Source organism: Rhinolophus hipposideros, assembly GCF_964194185.1.
Source record: "Rhinolophus hipposideros genome assembly, chromosome: 7".
Taxonomy (NCBI): Eukaryota; Metazoa; Chordata; class Mammalia; order Chiroptera; family Rhinolophidae; genus Rhinolophus; species Rhinolophus hipposideros.
In genome coordinates, this window is record NC_138053.1 from 73,504,646 (window position 1) to 73,515,052 (window position 10,407).

A 10,407-nucleotide genomic window follows, 5' to 3' on the forward strand; every position below is an offset into this window, starting at 1 on the left:
CTGTGGGAAATAAAAATTTCAGTGCTGAGAAAAGGAAAACATGATGAACAGGCCTCATGATCCTCATAGAAAAGATACATGTGCCCAGAGTTATTTTTTTCACTTTGGGTGGAACTTTCATTTGGGTTCATCCTTCCATTTTGCCTCAACTACACAAACTGGCATTCTTTCATAGTCAAAGTCTATACAGTCTCTACAGCCCTCTGTATGCACAGGTTTTGCGTTCACGGTTTCAATCAACTGCAGATAAAAATGTTTGGAGGAAAAAAAAAAATACCAGAGAGTTTCAGAAAGCAAAACTTGAGTTGGCTATGCACTGAGCACTACACTGAATCCACCCAAATGAAGTGATGTGTGGGGATAGCCTGCTGTAGTCTATATGTAAATATAGGTTAGACGCACATACTACACCATTTTATACGAGGGACTGGAATATCCACACATTTTGGTATCCGAAAGGGTCCTAGAATCAATCCCATGTGGATACCGAGAGATAACTATATTCTTTAGCACTGAAAATATTCCTTCTGGAAGCTGATATTTTTGTTTGTTTGAAAGGGATTTGATACAGCCCTTGACAATTCCTCCATGACAGCAAATGTGTTTACAACCAGTTCTGTAATGTCAATTTGGTTCCAACATATCACCTTAAACTCCCAGCATGAAGCGTGGCTCTGTTAGACTTCAATCTGCTGCAGGCTCAGAGAACACGCTGGAGTTCCATAATTCATGTTTATTTTTAGAGTTACATGACTTTCATTAGAAATCACAAATCTATCTTAACCTGGTTTATACTTGTGTTCTGACAAAAATGTTCATGCCAGTTTCAATGAGCAGGCTTTGAAAAATAAAGGAACTCTTTCTGGGGAGGTATGATGGTGGTGGAATGTGTTCATCTGTATCTCTCTAGTAAGATTAAGAGTACTTCTAGGTATTTGATTCATGCCACCAAACAATTTCCAGTGAGGCTTTCTTTAAAGATAGAGATTATAAAATGAGTCTGATAAATAAATCGCAGCCCCATAAAGCAAGATGAAAAGATATGTAAAACGGACTAGCATTCAATGAATGCCCACCAAATTCCTTTCTTCTTTCTTCTTTCTTCTTTCAAAGTACTTTCTACAATATAAGAAGTAGAGAAGTAGGTATTGTTACTATGTCATTCTAGAGTTGACAGAATTAAGCAAATAAAAAGCAGAGCCAAGATATGAATCCAAGTCTGTTTAAATTCCAAAACCATTGATTTTTTTTTCCCCAGCCTTATGTACTATAGGACCCATATTGAATGAGAATGCAATCTAGATGTTAGTGGTAGATGGCATTAATGCCCCCAATTCTTCACTGCTTCCTGTATGTGTGCCTTTTGCTATTTAACTGTATAGGGCCCTCTCACTGTAAACAGAGTAACCCCCATATCTCAAGTCTTGTCTGATTCATGTGACTTCCTTTGGCCAATGGGCTATTAATAGATATAATGCAACAGTTTGGTGGTTACCAGAGGGTAAGGAGGGGATGGTAGAAGAGGGAAAGGGGGATCAAATATATGGTGATGTATTATAAAAATGTACACTTGAAACCTATACAATTTTACTTACTAATGTCACTCCAATAAATTTAACTTAAAAAAATAGACATAATGCAAACTTGGGGTTGAAAGAATTTGCATGACTGGGCTTGCCCTCATGTACCTCTGCCAGCACTATGAGAAAGACTCGTTGGTCCAGAAGGAGGATGAAAATACATGAAACAAATTCACCCAGCCTGGGTCATCTGGACACAGCAAGTTGCAGACACATGAGTGAATGAAGCCAAGACCAGCAAAACCATCCAGTCACTCCCAGCCTAATTTAGCCACTTTTTCGCAATCTACTACTGATCTGCGAAAACAAATTCTGTTGTTTTAAACCACATAGTTTGGGGTGATTTATTATACAATAGTTTTCTGGCAATAGTTGACTAATCAACCCTCCATACCCTGATCCAGTATGGTATAGGAATTGGGTTTTGTTTTTCTTTTTAATTCTATGGGTTACAAAACCTAACAAAAGATCGAATATTCCTTCTATGCACAATGAAGGAGGAGGAGGAGGAGAAGGAGGAGGAGGAGGAGAAGGAGGAGGAGGAGGAGGAGGAGGAGGAGGAGGAGGAGGAGGAGAAGGAGGAGAAGGAGGAGGAGGAGAAGGAGGAGGAGGAGGAGGAGGAGGAGAAGGAGGAGAAGGAGGAGGAGGAGGAGGAGGAGGAGAAGGAGGAGGAGGAGGAGAAGGAGGAGGAGGAGGAGGAGGAGAAAAGAAAGAAAGAAAGAAAGAAACAAAGAAAGAAAGAAACAAAGAAACAAAGAAACAAAGAAAGAAACAAAGAAACAAAGAAAGAAACAAAGAAACAAAGAAACAAAGAAACAAAGAAAGAAAGAAAGAAAAGTAGATGTTTATTGTTGCATGCCACTGAGATTTCCAGGGTTGTATTTTACGTGGTGTTATTGTATCTGAAATCTGACTAAAACACTTGGTCATAAATTTAAAGAAAAAACTTAAAGCAGAAAAAACTCAGGTAATGAAGCTTGGCTCGTAGTCCTATAAGGTTTCCACTCCATCACTGGGAGTTTTTTGAGGGGAATTCATGAGTCTATTTCCTTTTAAATTCCCTGTCCCCCATCATTGCAACATCTAATATCAACCATCACAGAGTAAACACACACACACACAAAAAAAAAAAAAAAAAAAAAAAAAAAAAAAAAAAAAAAAAAAAAAAAAAAAAAAAAAAAAACCCTAATATTTTACTTGGTAATAATCTGCCATTTTACATCAACTCTCTTAGGATTATGAGTCATCATTAAAAATAAACTAACTCCTGTTTCCATACACCATTTCCCACACATAAACCCAACAAAAGTAGATAGCACCCTGAAGGGAAATTTGAAAACATTCCTCCCAGCACTGACTTAACTCTATTGATTATTCTGAGCCACAAAGGAGCAGTTTCATTTAGCAACAAGTTGACAATTCAAAGTCAGATGCAATCCTAAACCTGGATAGTTAAAGATGTTATGCACAGAGTTTATTTCACTCCATGTAGGTTTTGTTTGGCTGTACTAGTTGGTACATGGACTCAACAATGCCTGGAACAGGCTCTTCTACAATATTTTTCTGCCATCCTTAGGTGACACCCTTATCCTCAAACTTAAAAGACTCCTCACAATAACCTATGTTCCAGCCCAAAGGGAGGAGAAAGAAAAGAGGTCAGCCTCCTTTCTTTCTAAAAGTATAACCCAGAAGTTGTACACAGCACGTCTGCTCACATTCTATTGGCCAGAGCATTACCTCATAATTCTTTGGTGATAAGGAAAGCTGGGAAATGTAGTCTTTACAGGCATATTGCTACCCAGCTAAAGCGTCAATGACTACAGAAGAAGAGAAAATGTATTGAAGAGAAAATTAGGAGTCTCTGTAATATGCCAGCAAAGAAGTCAATTTTTGACAATTTTTTAAACATTGGTTCTGCTTTGGTCAGTACATGTGAATTTATAAGTAAATCTGCCTCTATACATGTTTCTTTAATAAAAACAGCCTTTTCCCCTTATTTCCACTAGGTGAACATTGAGGAAAGCTAGTTAAAGAAATAAATTTAAAACAGGAACCATGATCTTAGACTGCCTGAAATGTCCAAAGGATTTGATCTAGCCTTTTCCTTGCTTATCACAGGATTGATATTGGGTAAACTTCATTTTGAAATGAAAGGGGTGAATGTCACAAAGGATTCTTAGGTAGATGAACTGTATTTATTCATGAAGTGGTTAGTGGTTATCTATTGAAGGACAACCATGGCAAGGCACTTTGCTAGGCATGAGGGGATACAAATGGATAGGATAGACATTGATCACATAATCACACAAACAGAAGTATGATCACAAATGGATTTAAGTGTAATTAAAGTTGATACAGAGTACAGGGCCGTATGCAGGCAATAGGGATATGAGGACAAATAAGCCCTGAGAAAACAGAAAAGCTTCTCTTTTTAACATTCATGCTCCAACTAGCTCTCTTTTTATATCTTTTGTTTTGAGGGGAAGCCTAAGGGATTCCTGAAGAATATGCCTCCTAGAAATGTAGCTTATTAGCTACCAGGCACCGCAGTTATATCTTCTAGGAGTTATTAATATAGCAATTAATTTTTACTCTAGTCTAGTTTTCTATCAAAAAAAGCTGAATAGTCTGTATAAATAATAGATCATAGCTCAGGAATATATTTGTCTCAAGCCATATTCTCTGCTTCTCTCACGGAAGTCTTGCTGAGCTACCAAAATGATAATCAAACTTATTAAAAGCATCCCAACAGTTAGTGCTTAGCAGAAATTGAGGAGGATGCTGGGAGATGACCATTGCTGTGCCAAGATGCTAGATCTCAGTTAAAAGGAACAGGAGAGTGAGGTCCAAAATAAAGTCACATCTTGCAATTATATATGATCCAGGATATTTCAGAGAACTGTGGTTTTTATTTTTAGGGGTTTTCATTGTGCGCGCTGGTAGTTTATTATTTATTATTTTATTATTACTGTCTTATGACTATTGCTCTTACAAAATTCCATTCAACAGCCCCTGCCTCCTGGGCTAGTTGCCCCCTTTCTGCACCACTGCCTCTTCCATGACTCCCAGAGGCCCCAGGATGACATTCACTCAACTCGCATCTCTGCATTTAAGCCCCCAGAAATGCCCTAATCCTGTGCAGCAAACTAACAAAATTTCCAAACACTCAATAATTCCGTTTTCTAAAACACATTGAGCATCTGCTACTTCAATAAGGAAAATAGGAAAGGGGATTATTCCTGAAGTCAAGAGATGTAAGCACGCTGCCTACGGAAATCTTGTTCTCTTCAACAGTAAAATATAGTTAAGAATATCTGCCCACCTTTACTTTGTGGGGCTTTGATGAGATGAAATATATGAAAGCATTTTTGAAGATGACAACATTTACTATATAAGCCAAAGGCATGAGAACCAGTGTCCCCTGAACACACTGGATGTGGGATGTTTTAAAGACTGAAAATCTTGCTGTCTTCATGACTTCACTCCTCCCTTAAATGTCAATAATCCTTTCATCCCTATAATCCATTTTACAAGGCATGAAATTTGCACACTTGATATTGTTCTTTTAGATTGGGTCACAGGTCTCCAGAAGTCCCTCGGAAAATACACAGATCTACCAAATATTGGTAACAAATGAATCTAAGGGCAGACACAGAGAAGTGTATCAGATTACTTTATTTTGGTCTTACCAAATGGATGAGATATCTTAGAGAATGGGATGCAACATGAGTAAATTGGGACTGAAATGGAAAAAAACTTAACTTTGGCTGAACTACATAATGTGATTGATACCAAGAGGATGAAAACTAGGATTGACCTCAATAAGGGAAATGCAAAAGTAAGTACTCTAGAGAACTTTATCTACTTAAGTACTTGACTCGAATCTAGTCAATCAGGACCAAGTTTGGTTGTGAAAATTAATTATCTTTCTAAGTCCCTTTTGTCACATCCTCTGTGAGCAGATTTTGCTCATTTTTGAAATAATAATAGTATCATTCACCTTATAGTTTTGTTGGAGGATTAGATATTAAAATAATGAAAATCACTAATATATAGTACAATAAATACAGTACAATATACAGTACAATAAAGTATGTACTCAATAAAAGAGACTTTCCTCACCTTGTACTATCTGTGAAATTTTATTGTATGAAGATTTTATTAGGGGTTCAGAAGGAAGAATTGTTGTAAAAGGGAGAAGAAAAAGACTTGGCTCATATAAAGACACTTTAATGAATATAATAATAAATAAATGTACAATCTCAATAAAAATATTAGGAGGGCAATAAGAAGCATGTTTTGATTTCAACCAAGCACTTAACAAAAACTCTTAGGACTGTGTAGTCAAGAGAGAGAGCTACATGAAAAATACAGAAAGAAAAAATTGTAGACTTATTGGAAATCAATCAATTAATATCTGGTTCATCATTGTCAACAGGGACAGAATAATCTAGGGACCAGCTACAGATTTCAATTCCTGCTTGATTTTCTTTGCCTCTGTCTGCCCCATCTCTAGAAACTGATTCTCCAAACTTTCCCTATAAGCAGACTAGAAACAGTCCCCTTTCCCAAGTAAATCTTGACAGAGCATTATATACACTGACTTCTTGTGACAGCCTCACATGGCGGAAAGAGGGCTAGAGAGCTCTCTGGAGTCTCTTTTATAAGGGTACTAATTCCATTCATGAGGGCCCCACCCTTATGACCTAATCACCTCCCAAAGGCCCTACCACTTAATACCATCACATTGGGGTTAGGATTTCAACATATGAATTTTGGAAGGACACAAATATTCAATTCAGTCCATCACACTGACACGCCTATCCTTCAAGGTTTTGCTCAACGTCAATTAGACCCAGTTCTGAAAAACCAAGGAGCAAATCTTGAACACCTGAGAAGTAGTCCTCAAATTGCAGTGCTAGTCCCACTCCCTTTCCCACTTAGATTACACTGGTTCATCTGAAAACTTATATGATCTGAAATGTTTGACCATTGTTATTCTGCCCCGTTCCTTCTAGTAGCTGAGTTTTCCCCACTGGGTTGGGGCTGTAGGAGGCCACCTCCTACAACCGCCTGTACTTTCTGCTGAGCTCCTCTGGAACAGTCCCTGGTCCTCACACACTTACCTCTCCTATCCACAGACAAGGGTCTTCCTCCCCATGTCATCCATAGTTATGACTTGTTTTATATTTGTCTGCCACCTGAAATCCCAGGATCTAGAAGTCTGCCACCTGAAATCCCAGGATCTAGAACTCTGCTAACCTTCCTGAGTAAGTATATCTCTTAGTTCCTCTAAAAACATTTATCTTTCTTCTCAAAAAACATGTCTCTGGTCCCCTGCTAATCTCTTCCTACCTGCTGGCCAGTGTTACCAATTCCTAAATATTCCTATGACTGAGACCACCTAATTCACAGCCTCTAAACTATTTTAAAATGTTTATTTTTAAATTTTGTTTATTCAGCAAATATTTATTGAGCACCTAGTATATGCCTACTACTATTCTAGGAACTAGGAACGGAGAAATTAATAAACAAGGAATATTCCCTGCTCATTTGAGATAGATATATTTAATTTGAGTTTTTTCTAAAAACTAGGAAGCATATTCAATAAGTTAGGAGACAAAACAATTAAAATAAACTATAATGATCAACCTAAACAAATAAGGCTAAATTTAGCAGAATAATATTTATATAATATATATAATATATATAATATATAATATATATAATAATTATATATATATTTTTTTTTGGCTCCCCGTCAGGGAAATATTTATTTTTAATTGGCTTTAAAAACTCCTTTGCTAAAATGTAAGTTGACGAAGATCTGATATGCTGGCAGTTCAAGCAAAAAAATCTGAATTAAGTAGAGCATAGAAACCCATTATGATGGAGCTGTTAAGAACAACAAGACAAAAACATAAATCTTAGGCTGATGTAAGAGAAGTTCAATGTCAACATTAGCATGGAACATTGTAATCAGTTATTGACAACATAGAGGGGCTTTTAAACACTAAGAGGAAAATGAGAAAGTTGCTAAGAGACGTGGAAACCACATTACTGGGAGAACTATTAAAAGATCATGTAGAGACTTTTTCCTAGAAAACAGAAAAATCTGTGAGGTGTAGAATGGCTCTGAAATTCTTTCCAAATATTTAAAGTACTATCATAGATAATGAGAATAGTTTTCCTACTACAAAGGACAGATCTTCAACCAATCATAGGCTTTCAAAAATCAAAGAAATTGGCTCATAAACTGGGCTTTCTAATAATTTGAGTCGAGTCAAAATGGAATAGTCTCACTGTGTAAAAGTAGTAAAGCCCTTGTCTCTGGAAGTTTTCCAGTAGAGGCCAAGGGGCCACCTGCTGAGAACGGGAGGGGGAGTAAGGAGGAAGGGAGGAGTCCTACTGTAGGATATAGATGACTGTAGGACCATCTAATATGCCTCCCAATTTTAAGGTTCTCTCACCCATCCATACCACTCCACTCATACCAAAGGAAAGAGAGGTACTTTCCAGGCATTAGAAAAATATTCTGACAAGCTTGTTGATCCTCCGGCAGTGAAGAAAACTATATTTAACAACACATTCAACACAAATTGAGGCAAAATGGCCCTTGTGAGAATTGCTAATTCAATTACGTAAATAAAGCTGTCTAAATTTAAATATGCATATGGCACTCATTTAATAAATCTTAAAAGTGACACTTCTGGATGGAAGGAGAATTAACTCTGGGTGATGAACACACGATGTGATATATAGATGATATATTACAGAATTTTACACTTGAAACCTGTTAATTTTACTAACCATTGTCACCCCAATAAATTTTAATTTTAAAAAAAAAGTGACACTTCTAGACAGGCAAGGGAAATATTTAAGTGCCAACAGATTTAAGAATACAAATCTGTCTAAATACTATAACTTTTGAATGAGATACTTTGTCAATTTATAATGCAAATAAGGCACACATACACAGACACACATGCTTTTTAAAGTATTCTTACTTATATTGTATATTTTTGTCTTTATAAGGCAAGTGTATAGCTGAAATTATAAGCACTGCTGTCTTTAAGCTTATTTTCTCTTCTTTTTCTTAAAATTGCTTTTTTCTACGACACCAATGTTTTATAAATAAGGAAAATAATTATTCTGATGCAGCCCACATATTAAATCACAATAGGCAGTAGATTTCATGTTAACCTTAAAACCATATGCAATATTGTGATATATATATATATATGTATATATATATATATATACATATATATATATATCAGATGATCAAAATATATTCATCATATAAATGTGGTCTTCATCCATGGTTCCTGGCTCACAGCTTCCAAAATCCCTGGAATTTTCTAGTGTTGGGAGTTATAAGTATGTCTTTTGTTATGTTAATGAGGTGACTTTTTGAAAACACCTAAGCATAGGGGCTGGTTGCCAGGGGACCTGAGCATGTGATGAGAGGGCTGGAATTTTCCGTCCTGCCCCTGACTTTTACTTTCCAGAAGGGGAAAGGGGCTGGATACTGAGTTCAATCACCAGTGGTCAATGATTTAATCAGTCATGACTATATAATGAAGCTTCCATAAAAAAATAAATAACAGGGTTCGGAGAGCTTCCACGTTGGTGAACACGTGGAGATTGGGAAAAAGTGGAGTGTCTGGAGAAGTTATGGATGCTCCATGCCCTTTCCCCACACCTTGCCCTGGCGTCTGTCCCATTTGGCTATTGCTGAATTATATTCTTTCATGATAAACTGGTAGTCTAGTAAATAGAATATTTTTCTGAGTTCTGTAAGCTGCTTTAGTAAATTAATCAGACACGAGGAAGGTTTCATAGGAACCTCTGATCTATAGCTGATCTTTATAGCCAGTAGGTGATTATCTAGACTTTTGACTGGCATCTGAAGTAGGAGAGAAGGGGCAATCTTGTGGTACTAAGTCCTTCACCTGTGGAATCTGATTCTATCTCTGGGTAGATGGTGTTAGAAGTGAGTTAATTTCTCAGACGCTGTTGGTGTCCAAGAATTGCTTATTGGTGTTTGGCAACCACCCGTCCACACACCTACATAAGAATTTGGTGATCAGGCCACTGGAAGACCATATTCAGCATTTGTTTTATTCCACCAAAACCAAGTATGTTCCACTACCCTATGATCCAGTAATTCCACTCCTAGGCATCTACCCGGAGAAATCCAAAACTCCAATTCAAAAATCTGTATGCACTCCTATGTTTATTGCAGCACTTTACACAATAGCCAAAATATGGAAACAACCGAAATGCCCATCGGTAGATGACTGGATTAAGAAGCTGTGGTACATTTATACAATGGAATATTACACAGCCATAAAGAAGAAAGAAATCTTATCATTTGCAACAACATGGATGGATCTAGAGAACATTATGTTAAGTGAAATAAGTCAGAAAGAGAAAGACAAGTACCATATGATCTCACTTATATGCGGAATCTAAAGAAAAGAATAAGTGAATGAACTAATCAGAAACAGTTTTGGGGACAAAAAGGAAAAAACCGAGAGTTGTTAGATGGGCGGGGGTGGGGGGTGGGGATAAGGGGAAAGGTGAAGGGATTAGGAAGCAGCTGGTAACCATAAGATGGCCTCAGGGTTTTTGAAAATTAATTTGGGGAAGGTATTCAATAATGTTGTAAAGATTTTGTTGGGTATCCGATGGACATGTGTCCTATTTGGGAGACCACCTCAGAGATACTGTGGATGCCTGATCATGGCATTGTACACCAGAAGCTAAACATTAATGAATGCCAACTATAATTTTATATATATAATGTCATGGCTAGGTGTGA